Source organism: Quercus suber, unplaced genomic scaffold (genome assembly GCF_002906115.3).
Source record: "Quercus suber isolate HL8 unplaced genomic scaffold, Cork oak 2.0 scaffold_666, whole genome shotgun sequence".
Classification (NCBI taxonomy): Eukaryota; Viridiplantae; Streptophyta; class Magnoliopsida; order Fagales; family Fagaceae; genus Quercus; species Quercus suber.
The window spans coordinates 290,145-313,141 of record NW_027070107.1 but is presented as its reverse complement, the minus strand read 5'-3'; the positions used below and the strand labels follow the sequence as shown (position 1 = coordinate 313,141).

The 22,997-nt window shown below is 33.8% G+C and overlaps 3 pseudogenes; all 3 read right to left on the bottom strand.

The window, feature by feature from the left end:
- Positions 1-6,879: 6,879 nt before the first annotated feature.
- LOC112034593 (probable glutathione S-transferase) lies at positions 6,880-9,025 on the bottom strand (annotated as a pseudogene).
- Positions 9,026-10,061: 1,036 nt separating this feature from the next.
- Positions 10,062-13,081, bottom strand: LOC136061281 (probable glutathione S-transferase; annotated as a pseudogene).
- Positions 13,082-14,942: 1,861 nt separating this feature from the next.
- LOC112034594 (RNA cytidine acetyltransferase 2-like) overlaps positions 14,943-22,997 on the bottom strand; it is a 30,616-nt pseudogene continuing 22,561 nt past the window's right edge.

Here is a 22,997-nt window from a genome sequence, read left to right as displayed (position 1 = left end):
TTTTTTTTTTTTTTTTTTTTTTTAATTATTATATATATATATTATGTAAGTCTATAACCACGTTTAAAATGCAGCTATAGACTTAACCTATAGCTGCATTTTAAACATGGCTATAGGTCCTCCTTTAAAAAAAAAAAAATTTGTGTTTACAAGTGTTGAACTCATTCGGTGGGTGTTTTTATTTATTTATTTTATGTAAGTCTATAGCCATTTAAAACGCGGCTATAGACTTAACCTATAGCCGCATTTTAAACGTGGCTATAGATCCTCCTTTAAAAAAAAAATTTTTGTGTTTACAAGCGCTGAACCCATTCGATGGGTGTTTTTATTTTTTATTTTATTTTTATTTTTATGTAAGTCTATAACCACGTTTAAAACGCGGCTATAGACTTAACCTATAGCCACATTTTAAACGTGGCTATAGGTCCTCCCTTAAAAAAAAAAATATATATATATATATATATATTTGGCTGGACCTATAGCCACGTTATGAACGTGGCTATAGACATAATCTATATAGTCGCGTTTAAAATGTGGCTATAGACATGTTTTAAATGTGGCTATAGGTCCTCCTTTAAAATATATATATATATATATGGCTAGACTTATAGCCACGTTTATGAATGCGGCTATAGGCTTACCCTATAGCCGTGTTTTAAGAACACGGCTAAAACCACTTATAAACATGGCTATAGGTTTACTAATAGCCACGTTTTAAAAACGCAGCTACAGGTTAAGTCTATAGCCGTGTTTTTGTAAACGCAGCTAAAAAAAATGCGGCCATAGACCCGCATGTATTATCAAGCCTATATTAAGCATATTATGAAGCTCATTTGGTTTAGATATGTGGTCTCAACACTTAATTAATTAAAAGCTTAGTAAGATATGAGTTTAGTTTTCAATCGCATATCAAGCTTATTACCAATGTCATATACTAGTCTACGCGGCCATAGACCCGGGTGTATTATCAAGCCTATATTAAGCATATTGTGAAGCTCATTTGGTTTAGATATGTGGTCTCAACACTCCATTAATTAAAAGCTTAGTAAGATATGAGTTTAGTTTTCAATCACATATCAAGCTTATTACCAATGTCATATACTAGCCTAAGCTCAACTTGTTTTGTATCGAGCTCTATTGTTCACAAACCTGTTCATGATTTTTTTTTTTTTTTTTGGTTTGTTTGTTGATTAGGCTCTTTTATTTATTTTTTATTTTTTAAATACTAAACAAGCCTAAAATTAAGGTTCAAACTTGGCTCATTTATAAAAAAAAAAAAAAAAAAAACAAACATGAATGACATTTTTTTCATGTTTAGCGCAAATTGTTTATGAATGACTTGATTCATTTACAGCCCTACATGAGAGTGTATGTACCATACACTATGGTAAAGTATAAATTCATGGTAAATCTAAAAACAGAATGATGGATTGTTTATAAATAATTATATGCCATTAGTACATAAAAAAATTAAAAAAAAAAAACTATATGCCATTATTAAAAATTAATTGAAAAAAAAAACTTGAATTATAGTGGGTTCCATTTAGCTCAACTGGTAAAATATCTGATGGTTGAATAAGAAATCTAGGGTTCAATCCCCACCTACACCAAAAACCAATTGATGTCTTGGTCTGATGATAAAAAGCTATCATCACGAGTGAAGGCCATAGGTTGAAACTCTTTAAAAAAAAAAAAAAAACTTGAATTACAAATAGTTATGCCATCATTGAGAATGGTCTTAGACTCTTAGCCATAAATGGCATTTTGGGAAAGAAAAAAAATGGACAACAACTTTTTCAAATTTTAAAATAACACTTCACAGGCTTCAAGTTATAACCTCTATTCTCTCTCTCCATGTCATACAAAACCCAAGCCCTAGACCCCTATTTATACTGTTAGGTTTGAATTTGGAAATGGGCTTGCACTTTCTCTCTCTAGTTCTTGAAAATTTTTCTCTCTCTTGTTCTTGAACTTTGTTTCTTTGAGAATGATACATGCGCCTCCTCCTACACCTCCCCCTCCTCCTCCTCAAGGATATGTGGTTTGCAAAAATTGCAAACCATACAGCCTTTCAAGGGGTTCTTCCCAAAGAGAACTCAAGAGACTACCAATTTCTTACACTTTTTTTTTTCAAGAAACAACCTAGAAGGAATGTTTAGGGTTGTGGATTACGGGAAGAACTGCTCTAGCTTATCTCTCCTAAGATCCAACAACCCAACAAATGTCGTATGGTTAGAGCACAATTTCTTGCCAAGAATCTCTCTATTTTTTAGTGTGTAGAATGCTTGTAATTGCTTTAGTATATTGGTTTATAGGCTAGTGTGTAGAATGCTTGTAATTGCTATAGTATATTGGTTTATAAGCATTTTTTAGTATGCAGAATGTTTCTAATTGCTGAGCAAATAAGGAGATAAGAAGCTTTTTTTTAGTGCATAGAATGCTAGTAATTGCTTTATTTTATTGTGTAAAATGTTTGTAATTGTTGTAGTATAGTATGTAGAATGCTTGTAATTGTTTTTTTTTTTTTTTAATGCAGTATATTTTTTAGTATGTAGAATGCTTGTAATTGTTGTAGTATAGTGTTTGCAATATATTTTTTAGTGTGTAGAATGCTTGTAATTGCTATAGTATAGTGTGTAGAATGCTTGTAATTGTGTTGTAATTGCTATAGCATGGTATAGTGTGTAGAATGCTTGTTACAGTGTAGGAGGATCCAAGAGGCAGTAATTGTTGTAGTATAGTATATATAATCATTTCAACTCATCAATGGATATGATAATTAATCACCACAATTAAAAATAATAAAATAAAATAGTCCAATATTTAGCTCAATATCTGCTCCAATACATATTAGCCCATTAATTATCACAATTAAAAAGAATAAAATGGTCTCTCTCATTTTCAATGTGGGATTAAACATTTCGCTAACTCTTTATCATCCATATTGACTCTCATATATTTATATTTACCCACAAATGTAAGTGCAGAACTGCTGACCTGAGATTTGGTTACATTGGAATAGGTGTGAGTGTTTAGAAACCATCGTTTGTAATTTGCTTGCTCACTACCCATAAGTACTTGAGTCAACTTTGTTTGCCCTGAATCCCATCCTATTTTCACTACAAGTGAATCAACAAGTGAATCGTAGCCCTTACATAAAAGGATTTGGCTCATGCCAATCACATACCCAATTCTGTTACAATAGTATTTACAAGCCCAAAACCACAACAACAATAATACTGGATCCACCAATAGCATTCCAACTGGATTTGACGGTGGTGGACATCCCAATAGTAGGTGGTAGTGGAAATAAGTTGAACCAATACACGTACAACTCCGGTAACAACATATAAGGCGTTGAGTTCAATCAATCCATCATGTTTGGCAGCGGTTTGGTACACAACTCTAGTCCGGTGTACATACAACAAGGAACAAGGAAGTGGGAAGGAGATTTACCATGTTCCAAATGCAAAGGTGGTAAGGCTCTCTTTTTGTAAAAGGCGAGTTGCAATCTGGAACATAGATACCAGGAGGCAGCGATACAACTGTGAAGTTTTCATCTCAACATACTTGGCCTTTTTGTAAAGCGCATCAATCTGTTTAACATATGGTTTTTTTCTTCTCCTTTTCCCACTTATGTAGCCGTCATTATGGTGGACATGAACCAGTTCCTGCACGATGTGCGATGCATTTTGTTAGTTTTTTTTATTTTTCTCAAATATTTCAATATTTTTACTTCAAAAAAATTGTAATATCTAGTGTTATATATTATAAACAAATCAGAAAGACAATAAAGTGGTGTAACAATTTGATCATATTATATGTGTTTATAAATTTGAAAATTGCATGATATTATGACTGATATAGATAAATCAGTTTCATGCCTACTAAAAAAAATGCAAATATTATTTTGATAAATAAAAATAAAAATAAAAATATCATTCAATAATTGTTTTTAAAAACTAATGTGGATCACACCACATCAACGCTTTGTAAAATATTTGTAAAGTTGTTTGTGTCTTTAGTATTACTCTTCTTTTAGATATGCCAAGAGGAAGCCAAAGATTGAGAAAACATGAGATTATTATTATTATTTTTTTTTTATTTTTTTACGGTGGTTCAGCAAAAAGGAGAAAATACTAAAATAAAATAGAATTTCATAACTTATTGTAATAAATAAGAGAGAGAACGATTTTTACATATCTATAGTGACTATTCTGGTATGGATAGTCATTGTTGATTTGTAAATCATTTTATCATAATAAAATATTTGGTGATCTCTAGATTCTCTATCTCAAACGTCTTTCTCCTCTCCTTATTAATTGAAAAAAATATGTTTGTGCCTTTGGTGATGAGTGTCGTGGTGGATAGAGGATCGTCATGATGGTAGAAATGTTGTGGATCATGAAAGGGGAAGGATTAGAGCTATGGATCATATACAAAGATGCGACAGAGGTTGAGAACAACACATTGGGTGGGCAAAGATGATGCGGAGGGCCAGTGGCAAAGGCTTGAGGACATCAGCAACAAAGGGGCAAGGGATGCTTTGTGTGTGTGTGTATGAGAGAGAGAGAGAGAGAGAGGGAATAAATTATACATATTCAGTATAAGTTTGATATGAGTTTTGATTATTATGATAATCTCTTTTAAGAGAATAAATAATTTGAATAATTTATTTAAATAAAAATTATACATACTTACATACATATATGTATATATTTATTTATTTTGCTTAAATGTATAATTAACCCCATACAATTAATTTAAAAGTAATAAAGTTAAAACAAATAAATAATTGCCCTAAAGATTACATTAAGGGTCATCAAATAGCCCATGGCCCACAGCCTGACCTAGAAACCCGACGGCCCACCGGGCTAATGGGCGGCCCGACCCATTGTTATTGAGACTCATGGGTAGCCCACTAGCCCAGTGGGTTAGGCCGTGGGCTAGTTTTTATGCCCATGGGTACCCGATGGGCTAGCCCAGTAGCCCAACCTGTTGGCCTAACCCATTGGCCCAGCCTAATAACTCATAATTCATAACAAAAATATATAGGAAGTGTATGAAGAATTGATCTTGAGATATTATATAGAAATTTCTTAAAAGAACTCCCTCAACCAGTAAGATACCTAAAGTAATTGTGCTAAACTTAGTTTATTAGATATATATTTTTCTAGTAGTCTATCAAATTTGAATTAACCATTTGACATTTTTTTTAATTAAAGATAAAAATAAAAAACTATTTAAAGCCTTAATAAATAAAAAATTAAATAGGTTTCCATCAACAAAACAAAAAATTAAATAGATTTGACTATAAAAAAATTTGTAATTAAGTATTAAATTCTTTAATTCTTTCTTTTAAAAAAATAGATTGATTATTTCCTTATAAAAAATTGATTCTTTCCTTATAAAAATAATAAAATAATATGCTAACATAAGCCCATGGGTAACCCATTAGGCCCAACCCAATAGCCCATCTCGCTAAAGACAAAATGGGCATTGCCCATGGGCAGGGTCATGGGCTAAGGTTTCCTCTTTCGGCCCAGCCCGACCCAGCCTATTAACTACTTAATAGCCCATTATGCCCATGGGCCAAGTAAAAATGGGTCGGGCCAACCCGACCCGGCCCATTGACGACCCTTAGATTACATTTGTATATTCATAGAATTTATGTTTAGAAAGATTTTCACTTGAATATAGTTGTACCAAAGTGAACTCAAATGCTACATTAATGTGCTTAACAAAAGCGTAATAACAATAAATGCTATGTTTAAGATTTTAGATATTATGAGTTTGAGATTTATATAAATATTTAATTAATTTTGATTTAAATTAGGTGCTTTCAACTCAAACATATCTTTTCCCATTATGTAAGTGCACAAAAATAGATCGAAGTGGATTAAAATGAATCGAAGTGATCCAAATGGACCGAATTGGACCAAATAAAACAAAGTGGACCAAATGGACATAATAGGATCGAATAGAATAGAACCGATGTGGACCGAATAAGACTTTTGAATATTTATTATTTTTAGGGCTCATATTTCTAATTTCTAATGTCTATGTTAGTATTTTCTTTGTATTTTTTAACTCAAAACTAAAGAGTTTAGCCCAAATATACTAATTTCATACCTTTCAACCCAAAAATTAAGGAAAAAAAAAAAGAATTTTTGGGCTAAAATTGAAAAGAAAACCTACAAAAAGAATCAAATTAAGGCCCAATTAGTCTAAAATGGACTGAAGGGGGACCAAAATGGACCAAGTGAACTAAATTGGACCAAAGTAGACTTAATTAAACCAGATATAAATTGTTTAATTTGTAGGGAGAACAAATTATCTTCAAAAATTTTTAGAAAAAAATCATACATTATATAACAATACAAAATAATTATTTATTCTTCCACATCGCGTGGATCTACGACTAGCACGTTATTAAAGTGGGTAAATAAAATAGAAAATGTAATTTTTTTTTTCTTTCTAATTTGGGTGAGAAAATGTCTAATCAATTAGATGCTATCAGGATTGAAAATATGAGTTTGAGATGGAGATTTTGCATATTCAATTTATAAAGCTGTCTTACAAAAAAGAATTCATGGCGATGCTTATGGGCATAATGACATGTTGGGATTCAGAATGATACAACGAAGTCAGTATACAATTTTTATCTGAATCATATATAAATTAACTACAACTCGACGCTTTTAATCAAAATTGACAAATGCTTCTTCTCATAAAAATAAAAAAAATGACAAATGCTTGAAAAGCCAAGGAATATTACAAATGATTGTTTTCCCTTTTTTGTGCATTTCAACAACATATTATGGTATATGAAATTAAATCCATAAATGAAAATTTTCCTGTAGCTCAAAATTCCAGCAGTTGCAGGTGTAAATTTCGTATTTTCTTCATAATTCAAATGCCAACCCTTCATTGCTTTTTATGCAATTTCAATTTGTTTTTTACACTATTTTAAAGCTTAGCAGACATATCGAAGTGTCTTACAAGTTCAACGGACCTAGATGAAACAGACCCAAACTTTATTTGGAAAGTAAACAAACCCAAAACTTACACATTACAAAACGTAATCAACACTATTAAACAGCCATTTGAACTTGCTTACACTTCCAGATTCGAGCCTAACCATTACTCTACTCAAAGCCATGATCCCTTTTCCTCAAGTGCACGGCTAACTCATAAACCTTCTTCTGGTCAGGAAGAGACTTGGCCAGAGTCTCCTTTTGCAGGCACCTCTTAACCCATGCAATAATCTTGGGGCACTCTGCTTCTATGTTGATATTGCCAAATATCTCATAGGCAATGAACCAGCTATAGTAAGGGATAAGAGAAAGGTCCACAAACCCAAATGTTTCACCCTCAAACTAAGGCTTGTCACCAAGCTCCCCCTCCAATATCTTGAAGGCTTCAATAAATTCTTTCTTGCCTGCCTCCAACTCTTCTCCTTTGGTGGTCCATAACTTCCGTGAAGCATCAAAAACCTGTATTTTCCACAGATTATATAAAAGGATAAAAAATAACAATAATGAATTTCAAATCAAATCTATTGGGATAGAAGAATATAAATTTCTTCACACCTCAAGAAAAAAGTATTCTGTGAAATGAACTCAAATGACCTCTATCTCATAATGGCATGATGAACTGATGATTATTCTTTACTATCATGCCAATACAAAAATAAATTTCCTTTTGCCGTAGGCAAAATTCAAAATCAAGTCCATTGTTTGATTACAAAAAAAAACTTTACTAGGTAAATTAACTGGCACCCACACATAATAGATGATTGCTTGTGAGATATCAACAAACTATAGAACTCTCCTAAAAAATATACCACTAGACTCTCTTGAAAAAAATGAACTCAAATGACCTCTATCTCATAATGGCATGATGAATTGATGATTATTCTTTACTATCATGCCAATACAAAAATAAATTTCCTTTTGTTGTAGGCAAATTCAAAATCAAGTCCATTGTTTGATTATAAAAAAAAATTTTACTAGGTAAATTAACTGGCACCCACACATAATAGATGATTGCTTGTGAGATATCGACAAACTATAGAACTCTCCTAAAAAATATAATAGTATCATATACCACTGGACTCCCTTGAAGACATAACATGACAAATGCTAAGGGTAGGCAGAAAGAATGTTCGACTCAGTACCCAAAAACTACATAAATTCAACATGTCAATGAAAAGCAAACAAAAACCATCATTTTTCTTTCTTCTTTTTCCCCCTTTACTTCGTTCATCTTTCTTCTTTGGCATAGGACATATTAGTAATCATAAAGGGGTTTAACTTATTCCCCAACTACACTCTGCTCTGATCTCTTGGATCTACTAGTATTAGAAACAAAAACTTCAAGTAGAATCAGAATTGCAGGAGCAGATACAGCAGAGACTGAATATTAGTTAACTGTAATAGTATCTAAACATTACACAAATAAATACATAATAGCTTCTAAAATAAAATCTAGCAAACCTAACGAGTCAAACATAATAAACCTAACATAAAATATTTTGCACAGACGATAAAACGTACCTTTTTATCAACAAAATCAGCCCAAAACCTAGCATGAGCTCTCTGGTAAGGATGAGAAGGCAGCAAAGGAGACCTATCCTTCCAGACCTCATCTATGTACTGAACAATGATGAGTGACTCACACACCGGTTTCCCGTTGTGGATGAGAACTGGGATCTTCTTGTGAATGGGGTTCATCTCTAAAAGTAGGGGGCTCTTTACTGCAGCTTTTGTCCATAAGTCTTCTTCCTTGCACTCATACTCGATACCCTTCTCGGCCAGTGCAATCCTGACCCTCGTCGCAAACAAGCTGGCCCAGAAATCCATCAGAATCACCTTGTCCGCCATTGCTACAGAACTCAAGGTATTGAAGCAAATGAAAAGAGAATGCAAAAACACTTCGAAGAGACTAAAGATTTATAGTCATGGGCGGATATGACTATAAATAGTGGTAAAGTTGTTGAGTGATGACTACAATTAGTGTCTATTTAATTGTTGACTTTTATTTTTAATTGATGATTTGGAATTAGAAAGTTGGCTTATAATCTAATCCCTACGCACACTATTACGAGGATCAGTTGGCTTTTGGCGTAAATTTCTATTTTATGGGCCCCGTAGCAAAGAAACTTATTCTAGGAAAAGGTAGCTTATTTCTTCACAAGACAAGTATTGTTTTTGGTCAACCAAGCATTGTATTTGGTTAAAAAACCATGGGCATGTACTGTTTAAGAGCTTCTCTCTCTATTTTTTTTCTCACCAAATTTTCATTTTGCGGGTCCCACTCTACTTTTTTTTTGTACACCAAAGCCACACACTCTTTGTTTCTAGGGTATCTTGTGTACAAGGTGTGAAATAATCAAGTTTGAGACATTACTTTTTTTTTTTTTTTTTGAAGGGGGGGGGGGGGGGGGGGAGGGGGTTNATTATATGCTAATGTAATCAAGGTTTTTAGACTCGGATTGGACCGGAAGGCAAGAATCGTGCAGTCCAACCCCTTAGCAATTTTTTTTTTTATAATAAAAACAACTTAACACAATTTTATTCTACTTAATTAAATTATCCATCTCTTACAAGGAATAAAAAAAAATTATAATTAAAATCCTTCAAAGATATTCAACTTTACTTCAAAAATTAATCATAAATTTTAATATTTTCAGGGTTATTATTTTATTCTGTTAACTTTCTTATTTAATTATTAAATATATGCTTGAAAATCATTAAATTTCCCTTACATATATAAATATCTTAGTCAATTTTACTAGTTTTATAAATTTAATATCTATATTTACGCTTTAAAATAATTATTAAATTAATTATAATGTCATCATGGTTCGACCCCGGTTCGGCCTCGATTCGACTTCAAAAACCTTGAACCTCTCCCTTTTAAGGTTCAATGAATAGTTCGGGTTTGAAAACCTTGGTGTACAAGGTGTGAAATAATCAAGTTTGACACATTACTTTTTTTGGGGAGGGGGGGGGGGTTGGGGGGGTGTAAGGTGGTTAATATGGCCCAGCATTTGCATATATACTGAAATTTATGTCTACTCCACATAAAATAAAGTCACAGGCTCACAGCATTTACACAACCATTTGAACATGCTAACACTTCCAGATTTGAGCCTAACCATTAGTCTACTCCAAGCCATCCCTTTTCCTCGACTACTCATCAAACTCATAAACCTTCTTCCGGTCAGGAAGAGACTTGGCCACAATCTCCTTTTGCAGGCACCTCTTAGCCCATGCAATAATCTTGGGGCACTTTGCCTCTATGTTGATATTGCCAAAAATCTCATAGACAATGAACCAGCTGTAGAAGGGGATAAGGGAAAGGTCCACAAACCCAAATGTTTCACCCCCAAAGTAAGGCTTGTCATCAAGCTCCCACTCCAATATCTTGAAGGTTTCAATGAATTCCTTCTTGCCTGCCTCCAGCTCTTCCCCTTTTGTGGTTAATACCTTCCTTGAAACATAATAAACTTGAATTTTCCACAAATTATATAAAAGGATGAAAAATGACAGTAATGAATTTCAAATCAATATAGAAGAATATTTCTTTAAACCTTCAGAAAAAAGTATTCTATGAGATGAACTCATATGACCTCCTCATAGTATGATGATTATTCTTTACTATAATGCCAATACCCCAATGGATTTCCTTTTATTGTAAGCGGAAGGAATTCAAAACTAAGTCCATTCTTTGATTAAAAAAAGAATTTACCAGTTAAACTAATTGACATCCACACATAGTAGATGATTGTGTATATAACATAGCGACAAACTATAGAACTATCCTAAAAAATAATATCATATACTATTGGACTCTCTTGAAAATATAACATGACAAATGCTAAGAGTAGGCAGAAAGAATGTTTGGAAAAAAAAAACTTCATAAATTCAACATGTTAATGAAAAGCAAAAAAAAAAAAAAAACCATCATTTTTCATTCCCACCACTAAAATATGTCATCAAAGATTAAAAACTATGCCATCAATCAAATATGTAAATTTCAAGTTTTTGTAAACTAAAATAATGGATCAAAAATAAGTTTATTGATTAAACAGTAAATAAAAATGAAATTTAATATGCGCGTTAAAAACACAAAAAATATACAATTCAATAATTAAATTTTTAAAATTCACATTCAATTAAAATACATAAAAATTTAAAGAGTTTCTCTCGAAATTACCTAGTATTTCTTCTTTTTGTCATGATTTCATTTTAGTTTTACATTTTCTTCCTCTTTAGCTTTAATTTTTTGCAGGTCTCTCTAGCTTTATTTTATGATTATTAATCACTAGTATTCATGCATCACATTTATCAATAAAAGTTGTGGTGTGAACACAAGACCTTATCCATTTGACCTCGTATTATCAATAAAAGTTGTGGTGTGAACACTATTTTAAAGCTTAGCAGACATGTCAAAGTGTCTTACAAGTACAACGGACCTAGATGAAACAGACCCAAACTTTATTTGGAAAGTAAACAAACCCAAAACTTACACATTACAAAACGCAATCAACACTATTAAACAGCCATTTGAACTTGCTTACACTTCCAGATTCGAGCCTAACCATTACTCTACTCAAAGCCATGATCCCTTTTCCTCAAGTGCACGGCTAACTCATAAACCTTCTTCTGGTCAGGAAGAGACTTGGCCACAGTCTCCTTTTGCAGGCACCTCTTAGCCCATGCAATAATCTTGGGGCACTCTGCTTCTATGTTGATATTGCACCCCCCCCCCCCCCCCCAACCCCTTTCATTCATCATTCTTCTTTGGCGTAGGACATATTAGTAAATTAGTAATCATAAAGGAGTTTAACCTATTTCCCAACTACACTCTGCTCTGATCTCTTGGATCTATTAGGATTAGAAACAACAAAAACTTCAAGTAGAATCAGAATTACAGGAGGACATATAACAATAGAGACTGAATATTAGTTAACTCTAATAGAATCTCTAAACATTACACAAATGAATATATAATAGCTTCTAAAATAAAATCTAGCAAACCTAACTATTCAAACATATAAATAAACCAAACCTAAAATATTTTGCATAAATGATAAAACGTACCTTGTTATCAACAAAATCAGCCCAGAACCTGGCATGAGCTCTCTAATAAGGATGAGAGGGCAACAAAGGAGACGTACCTTGTGAAACTCGAGTTACATGGCAAACTCGAGTTTCACACACTTAAGTTTTTGAAAAAGGTAGATCCCTAATTATTTTGCAGTGGTAGATCCTAAATATTTTGCCAAAAGAGTGATACTTGGCCATTTTAACCAACTTACTAATAACATAAATTATAGATAGATACTTAGATGGGAAAGCAGGAACTGCACATTCATGTTCTAAATCATGGAAATACTTCCTCAGTCGCTCAACTTACTTCTTTCAGTCAAAGCAAGGTTGACTCAACCTCCTTGGAAGAAATACTGAGCAAATATTTGTAGAACTTTTTCATAACTTTTATAAACAGTGACAATATTTATTCTCTTTCTAGCTTCATCCGTCCCTGTAAAATAAGAGTTTAAGCAAACGAGCCTCCATCCATAGATGCTGATAAGAATAAAAGAAAAAACCAAGGTGTCGAAAAATCCAAGCTTATAGAAGAGTGTCTCCTACTTGAATATCCGAACAAGCGTGTAAGGTTTGACATGTAAGGTGAGATAAGAGTAGTAGGGCAAGACTCATGCATAACAATATGCTTAGGAGAATCATATATTCAATGAATGACTACATCATCCAAGTTGAGAAACAAACCTCGAGATAAAAAAAGCTATGGCCTTGCAAGCCAAGGCAGAGCAAAACAGAAGCCTGTGCATATGACAATGTAACTGGAAGTTTCTCTTCAAAATACAATGTGCAAGAATTAGAACAAGATCAAAAATCTGCACAGCAAAACACTGATTAGCAACATAAGCAGTAGTAGAGGTTTACAAAGAAAATTTTCACAATTTGTAAAATTATGGGTCAACAATTATCAAACTGGCCAAAGCAGTAAGCCACCATTCATATACATGGTATAAATCAGACTTCACCATCTGGAGATTTTGATAAACTGATGCCACAAAAAGAGAGCCAATAGAGAGTATAATTAGTATTGAGCAAGGACCAATCTACTGGAGGCTTGGGAGGTGGTGATATGGGCAGTGGAGAGAGTGGCTTATGTACAGTTTTTGGAAACTTCACTATACATCTATTTTTTTTGCACACAAAATAAGCTCATACTCACATGTTATTCTATTTCAAGCAAAGTAAGTCATCAGAAACAAATTTTTAATTGTATGAGTGATTTTTTTAATGGTCTAATGAGTTGAAAGTCATTATTACACATTGAATTAAAAAATATGTGGATGATTATATGATAGGTAATGATTCTAATGTTGTCAATACCAAACCAGAGGTGCCTCAAATTGGTCAAGGAAATGAATTACTAGTGTATAATTTTAGGATTACTGCTATTTTTATATTTATACATAATTATTATAAACTTAATATACACACACTTTTATATTCTTAAATAAATACATGTTCTCTACCACCCTTCATAAAAAAATAAAAAATAAAAATCTACCAAGGTAAATTCATGTGGAATGGGAAACCAGAGTAAACTTTAAACTAACCAGTCAGGTAAATTTTACACTAACCTAACCACCTGACATTGACCTAAGGAAAACAAAAGGTAAGAAAGTAAAAAAGGTTGTCACATAGGTTGTCAGGTGGGATGGAGAAACCAAGAAACTTGGAGAAGAAGAAGAAGAAGAAGAGGCCAGGAGGAAGAGGAGGAGAGCAGAGGAAGAAGGCGAGGTTGGTACTGGGCTGAATTGGGTTTACCAGCCCAAATTTCCGGCATAGGCCAAAATAGTCAATACAGACCAAAGCAGTACTGTATGTAAACTGATACATATCAAGGGAGGTAAGTATACCAGATTACTAGAAATTTTGGCCATACAGGCCAGTATGGTGAGGTATTAATAACTTTGAATGATTATCCAAATCAGTAATAAGGAAAACTTTGTACTATCCGAAAATAAAGAACAGTCTAAATAGAAAAAGAAGAATGACGCTTGAAAAGATGGAAAGAACAGAAAATCTCATGAGGCAACGTGTTTTTAAAGCTTCTTATGTATAGGCCACAGAAGCATATATTACTTTTTCCATCACTTCAAAAGTATCTCTCTCTCCCTCACGTGATTACAGATAATGTGAGAAAAAGGTATCAAGGAAGATAGAAATTTGTCATTGGCTTGGATACCAGGGATTGTTTGCGATTGGCTATACTGGAAATTGCCAACAATTACTAAAAGACAAAGCCACTAACATAGATAAATGGACAACATTAATGCATATAGTTGCTCCTTACTACTGTCTAGAGATCTTACCAAATGAAAGCCAGCAAGATTGTTGGCATAAGCTTCCAGTCACTTCATATCATGTGGTGACAACATTTTTTAAATGAACTCAAAAATCCATCTGATGTGGAAAGTGTAGATTCCAGCTCCATGAAATTGATCTTTGGATCCAGGATGCTGAAAAATTATGAGTAGCATGAGCATATTTGAAAATGAACACACATCTGAAAAGGGTGAATTTTCAAATACCAACCTCATGACAAGCTTATACTCCATTTCACGAAAGCTAAGATTCAATAATCTAGTAATCTCCGCCTGAAATCTAGTGATGACAAAAATTATCAAACCCCATGCACGAGACCAATATCTTCTGAATGTAGATTATTGTGACTTGTACTATAAAATTACATTAAAAGGCAGAAACTACGACCGCTTACATATAGCACAATCTATCTCAGATGATCAGCTGCATTAGCATATGCAACTGGCCAAGTGTTGCATCTAACATTTTTTGAATAAGTTGTTGCATTTAACATTATAAGGACCATCATTATGTAAAACCATTTTCACATACCTACAATATACCCATACAGAGAAAAAATTGATAATGTCACATTAAACAATAAAAATCCGTTTAAGTCAATTAACCTGAATTATTTGTCTGTGCTGCCTGTAAATATTGATCCACACAGTTGCTTTCTTGAATTTAGGATTATTACTTTTCACCACATCAAAATCTAAATGTTCCTGAAAACAGGGGTTACAGTTTACTTGATGATCAGTATACCATTTTCAATATATAAACAGTGAACTCTGAAAAGAAGAATGAATGAGATAACATCTTTTCAGGAACACAAAGCATACATCAAAACTGAACATATCCCTCAAAAGTGTAATCAACTTCAAGCACCACATATACTGGGGAAATATATCATTTTTACAACTAAAACATCTAAAAACCTATTATTCAACTTCTAAATTTTTTCCGCTCCTGAAGAAAATCTTCATTAACAAAATATGAACCGAACCTTAATTTGGAAATGTCATTGCAGACTGAAGGAATGCCTATACACCAATTGTCCAAGAGTTTTCTATATTTCATTTTCTGAAGATGCATCATTGATTCACACTAGCATACAGTCTCTTAGCTGACCAAGTTCACAGTTAATTTACTAGAAAAACTAATATGTTCAAGCTATGTATTAAAGAGTACTCCAGGACTATGCCAATGAGCTCTAGCTCAACTAGCCCCTCCTCCCCTTGCAAGTGCTCAGTGGAGGGTGAGGTCATGTGCTCAAGACCCACTAGGTGTGTGTGTAACTTGCCTATCAAAAGAAAATGTACTCCAGGATTATCATTTTGATAAAGGTCTCCTGAGAGATACTTAAGTATTACATCAACTACCGACCGACCACAAGAACCTCATAAAAACATTTTAATGATAGTAAATAACATTACCATCTTAATGATAGATAACGCCCATACCTTACATTCAAGAGCATCAAAACCCTTGCAAATAAATTCAAACAAGGTTTTCAAGTTTTCCAGACTGGGTGCAGTTACAAAGATATTAGATTACCTATCAATAAAAGTTTCTCGTCAGAATCTAACAATGGTCAATAAGCAAATATTTATACATAAAATATGAAAAACTAAATGCACATATAGATCAAGCATCTACCCTGCAGCAATAGCTCCAGCAATTGCTAAACCAAGTGCAGCAGATTTCCCATGGCCACGAGCGGCTAGCGAGGTGACTGTACTTTTAAGTGTCTTGTCCAAGTGCAGTAAAACTGTATTTTCGCACAAGAGAAAATATTTACCAACTCAAATTTGCCTATATCATTTAATTACATGACACCAAATTGGTAACTCAAAACTTGTCAGCAAAATATCTCTTCCTGGTCCAACGTACAACACTTCCTTATTAAAGGACCAACAGGAAAATCATCATTTAGTTGCTCGCTCTTTCAGATTTTTCAGGTCTCTTTCTGCCTCAGAAAGCCCTTTGGAGTCCTTCAATAATCAATAGAGCCAGAGAAAAAGTTATCAAGAGCTTCAGAGAAATCAGAGTGCATTACGATTGACCACTACTGTAATTACACATCACCATACTATTCCCTTTTAATATAGTGAATAAAACAACTACACAGTCAATCACACGCAGAATAGGATGATACAACAAAATTTCTGCAGTTTTTCCTGGGGATGCCGCCACAAAAACTGAAAAAATCATTAAAATTTCTATTTTCTTCCAAACAACTATATTGAAGTTGATAAAAGTTACCTTCTTAACTGGAACTGGAGTAATTGACCTAATATGAGATGAAATTGGTAAAATATTCAGTTCATCATCCAAGACTACACATGCTTTACATGATGCAAGTTATAACAAGAAATGCTCATTAGAGCTTCCAGCAGTCTCATAATGGGATTCAGTTTGAACCTATCGTGAACATCCTGAAATCAATAAGGGTTTTGTGAGTTTTCAATAGTAACAGTTTAGGAACAACAGAGGAATATGAACATCAGTTGTCACAAGTATTGGCATCAATACATAACAATGTACTTGTAAAATATACATATATATCATGGTCAATTGGGCTATACACCTTGTCATGGTTAACCTGAAACTAAAAACAGTAAAGTAAATGTAGAATACATCATTCCAGCGTTTGAGGAGATCCCAAAGCAAGAAGTGTTGTTGACATAGTTGTCAAAATCCACAGCAAGCTTAAATGATGAACCTGTATGTCCACTAAGCTATGAAATTTAATAAGATAATATGCCATGCATCACAGTTGCCATCTTCACAAAATGTCTTTGTAGTCAAATCCTATTATAGGGTGTTACAGTCGACATCTCATCAATCCTTTCCTTGGAATAGTTTGTGGAATCCTAAACTTCCAACGAAGGCCAGATTTGGGGAAAATTCTAAATACAGACAACCTCCGGAAGCAGAGATTAGCTGTGCTTGATGTAGAACAAGTATCCCTGGATTTTCTTGAGAAAGTGGATAATCATAAATCAAGGTGGAGGGGCACATAATTAATTAATTAGTTTTATTTGTTATTGCTTATTTTCAGACCAAAGTTTAGTTATTTTATTTTAGCTATTCTATTTGGGGGTAGTTTGAACTTTTGTAATGTCGTAGGACATTTAAGGGTATATTTGTGACTTTATTTTCAGGGAGGCCTAACTTAAACCCTAAAGGTATCATACAAATATGTATTTTTCTACACTGGTTTTCAGTAGATTAAAATAAAAAATACTTTACGAGGTTTTCTCAAATTTCTAGTGGATTCCAGGCTTATTTTCCCTTGATTCGTCAAGAGTTCGTTAAGTTAGAATGAGATCTAGCCTACTACATTTTTCATTTTGTGTTAGTGCTAGATTGGTGCTACATGTGAAAGAGGGATGGGGAAACTATTGATCATCTACTTCTCCAATGCATGGTGGCTAGAAAGCTCTGCTCCATGGTATTTTCACTGTTTGGGGTTCCTTGGGTTATGCCAAAAGATGATTTGAAGCTTTTAACCAGTTGTATAGGCAATTCCAGCTGGTTTTGCAATGCTGAGATTTGGAGCATAATCCCTCATTGCCTCATGTGGGGTCTTTGATGGGAGAGGAATATTTGGACATTTGGACTCTTGAGGGTAGTGAAATTTTGGATCTTTTTATTTATTTATTTATTTATTTAAATAATTTGATAGTTACAATGGGGGAGGTGAAATTTGAACCCCAGATGTCTCAATGGAAAATATTAGGAGATGCCAACCAATTTAACTACAACTCTCTTGGCAAGATTAGTTTATGACCTATGATTTTATTCCTTAAGACTTTGTTTGAGTGGATAAATGCTTCAACATTGTTTTCTTTTGTTGTTTTGCCTGATTTGCTTGATCGATACTTGTAAGTTGTAACAATTAATTTTGGTGTATCTGTTGTACGCATCTTGTGTGCATGGTGGCTCCCTTTCAGCTTATTTAATGAAATCAAAGTAGATTTTCAATATAATAAATATTTCAAAAAGAACATCTATGATAAGCAAGAATTTTATTTGCAAAATTATATAAAGTAAAAAAGAAAAGTAATGAATTTTAAAACAAACAGAAGCAGATCATCCAACAGAATAATATAAATAAATAACAAAACTAAACACCAAGAAGGGGAAAAAAAAAAAAAAAAAAAAACTCATCCTATACTTATCATAAATAAATAACTCATACTATACACTATCGTAATAGGACCAGGAAAAATTATCCCTTATTGCATCCATACAACAGGCCCCAATCCATTAATTCAAAGGGAAAATTTTACCACACTTAGGTAAATACAACATCCAATACCATAAAAATGACATCAAACAAATTGAGGAAAAATTAGGAATTTAGGATCCATTATTTTATCCTTAAGCTACAGCTCATTTGAAAACACTTTTCTAAGAGTTATTTATCATATTTCATACAGACACAACATAGGACTAGGAAGCAAGGACACAAACATGGGCAGGAGCGCAGCCAGGAATTTTTACATAGGGGGCCGATTCGAACCACGAAGGTTGAAATCGACGACGATGAGTATCATCATTGTATGGATAGTCTATATTTTTAGGTTGATATGGACATTCTTTAAGATGAGCTCGTCGGATTTTATCTTGTTTGTTGATAGGGAATTCACATATTTGTTTACATGATCCTAGATCACGACCTATCTCTTCATATTGAATTCTTGAACATTTGGAGGGATCAGGGTGCTCATCAAGTATTGAAGTATCAACATTTATTTCTACAGCCACAGGTGTCCTGATTTCTGAATTGCTAACATCTTTTTTCTTAAAGAATGCATCAATTATTTTTCGTTTGCTCATAATTCTTTTGGCTTTAAGAATATGACTAAAAAATTAACCTGAAAAGAAGTTTAAAAAATAAAATTTTAATTAGAAATTTTTACTTAGTTATATCGATGTTATTCATACTCAAGAAAAACAAAATTTCCACTATAATTTAAACATACAACCCATTTTTAATACTACTTTAATTAATAATAACTCCTCAAATAAAAACAAAAATTAAACACACAAGTATTCGTACACAATATAAACTAAATAATTTAACAACACCCACAGCCACATGATATCTAACTAATCAAAAATAGGTAATAAATCAAAACAATTTTACCTTAGAAACTTTGTCTTCACAAAATGTAAAAATGGGTCACTTGTGTGGCAATGCCTACTGCCTCTACCTGACTGCCTCCAACTTTAGATCTTTCCTTTAAAACTTATCATAAACAATCTCCCCATGCCTTCAATCATGTATTTCTCTAAAAATCTATGAAAATATAAAGAACATGTGAATATTTAGGTGTGGATAGTTGAGAAAAAAAAAAAAAGACACTAAAAAGAGATGAATGTCTAATGCTTAAGAAAGAGAAGAAAACTCACCAGTCACCAAGTTCCAAAACTAAAGCTGATGAAGAAAGAAAAAATTGGTCAGGATTTTTTTATTTTTTATTTTTCAGACTGTGAGTACAGAGGACTAGAATTTGGGGACTGGTAGGTAGCAACAGTACCAGTGCAAATGAAGTGTATCAAGAAAACAAACAAAAGAATAAGAAGTAAAGAAAGGATTCCATGGGTCAGTGTTGGATTTTTTGAGATGAAGAGAGAGTGAAGTTTTGTTTTAGTGTTGACTTGAGCGGGCCAGCTGTTTTATTTGAGATATATAGGTGATAATGCCTAAACTAAAGCTGGCTTTGGAGAGAATAGTTGAGAATTGGGCATTGGAAGGGGGGGGGGGGCGGGCTATCAATTTGGAGGCAAATTTTTTTCTACCTACTCTAATAGATTTTTTTTTTTTGCACAGGGAGGCCCCCCCCCCCCCAAGCCTCTACGTGGCTCCGACCCTGAACATGGGTGTAGATATGGGTACAGGTACAACATGGCGACACAAGCAATATTTGAAAAATTATAACATGAAACAATTAGAATGACATGGGTACAGCACCTTAAATAAAGTGTCTGTGCTTCTTAGACATAGGTGGTATTGTGGTAATTTGCCCAAAAATGCATGTATAGGTTAGGTCATTAGGAAAACAGAATGAGAGTTAACATTAGTTGTCACCTAGAAAGCACGGACGCGGCTGGGAGGGTGCCGCACCCGAGTCCCCCGAGTCCGACGAGGCCTGACGCGAAACGCGGCGACTCGCAGTGGTCTGATTTTTTTTTTCTCAGATTTGAGCCAACGAGGCTCGATTCGGCCAGAATCGGCTTCAATTCGGCCAGAATCGGTCAATATCGGCCGTATCGGATCGTATCGGCCGGCGACCGATACGGCCGATACGGCCGAAATATGCCGGAAACGGCCGAAACAGGCCGATATCGGCCTTGAAACTCGCCGGAACAGCCGAAATTCTGACCTCAGAGGCATTGTAATGTGTTTCTTGTCTTCTTCTTTCTTTGTTTTGTGAATCAAGGCATAAGAATGTGTTTTTTATGAATATTTTAATAGTAAAAATATATAGAAAATATAAATAAAAATATTTTTAATAATTTTTTAATCGCCGAGTCTCGCCGCACCCGCACCCTACTTTTTCAAAAATTGCCGAGTCCCACACCCGCACCCGTACCCGCACCCATACTCGAGTCCCGAAACGCACCCGTGCTTCATGGGTTGTCACCCCCAACCCAAGCTACTCGTAGATCACAAAAAGAGACCGCTAATTAGTTTGGGTCCCATAACTCATAAGGCAACTGATCTGACCAATCAGGTTGACTGAAATAAAGACATAAGAATCATAATTTATAAATACAACATAGATTACTAGCACAGATTTTGAACAGCATACAAATAAGGATACATACACAAACACATGAAAAAGATAATAGAAACAAGCTATTATAGCAAAAGAACCTATATTCATACCATGACCATGGAGTACAGATTTGTCAGTGAGGACAGAGAACGAAGTATCAATACAATTAACCCACTACCCTCTACTGTCTCAATTGTTCTTGCAAGCAGATTTGGTGTCAAAGCCTCAAAATCCTGATAACAGAGCAAAGGGTAAACTTTACCATGAGAGAGAGAGAGAGAGAAAGAGGGCATCAAAACTTAACTGTTAAAGGGTTTAGCTACAATTCAATTACATGGCAGAAGGCAAAATTACCTGAAGTATACACATCCCAAAGGTATTACCAAGAATTCTTTCTGAATCCTTGTACAAGCAATAAGTTAATCCCTCACTTTCAACAAAAAGTGAAAATGGATCCACCTTCTAAGGATCAAGCAGCCTCTCTGCATTAGCTTTTTTTATCTTCTTTGCACGCTTTTTCTTATGACTGCATTAAAGAATCAACCCAGTGAATATTATGGAGGGCCTCTAGGAAATTATCCAAATAGAGAACACAAAACAGCAAAACCTACTTTGGAGTATAAACACAAGACTGGACTTCTATAAAACAGAATTATGATTCATCAGTAAATTGGACTCCTCAAACCCCTGAGACTTGATCAACTAATGTTAAAGGAAAGCATGAGTAAGGAATTAAAATTTTGGTCGAGCAAATGTTCCATTCTGACAACCAAAAATAACTTTAAGAAGTAACTGCTTGCTTGGGAGAGCTTATTTTCATACACAGAAACTTAAAGCTTTAACAAGTTGATCACTAAGATAAATAAGCCAATTAAGCAGGAAAAAAAAAAAACATCTAGCAAACGAGTCACTTTGAGTGCGCATTCTTATGTCACGCTCTCAGGCAACATGCTAACGATAGTGGTTTATAAACATAATCAAATCACGCAGCAATATTGAGTATCGAACTAGACGGGGTGTCATATCGCATTCTGTCTTTCACGAAAAACATCAACAAAAACCCAAATAGAATTAAGTAATATTTCTTTTTATCAAACCAAAAAATAAAAGGATATAAGCTGCTGAGTTCAAGTTTGTCCTTGTAGCACCACAAAACAGATGGTCTTGATCTAACCACTGCCTTGCTTAGCATGTAATGGAGACAATCTGCAACAGATCAAAACATACAATTCGCAATCAATCACACATTATTTGATTGCTGATACAATTTAAAAAGAAATAAACAAACACAAACTTTATCTTCAGAGTTAAATTTTCAGTCTCTGCAACCAAAACAAACTCGTAATTTATGCATTCTTCGCAGCATCCAAATTCAAAGGAAATTAAGAAATTATTACTTGACAGACTAAACGAAAGACATTTTTTTTTTTTACAATAGTGAGAGAAAACAGTCTAAGCTTATTGTAACCCCAAAAAAAAAAAAAATCCTAAAAATTAAATTTACATTAAAAAAAAATGATGACGAAGATGGAGCAGTAGCGGTTTATGTCGCCATTTTCGATCAGGGTTCTGATGCGCTCATCAACTTTCTTCTCCTCTCTCTGTGGTTTGTTTTTGCCTATGCTTAGGGTTAGGGTTAACTTTCCTTTTTCTTCTTCTCAGATTGCTGTTTCCTAATAGGGTTTATGTAAGGGGTTAAGGTAATACAAGGTGGCACTGGCGGGAGTGTTGAACTTGAATGTAACGACTTCGTTTTTAGTTTAAAAATGTTTTTTTTTTTTTTTTTTGG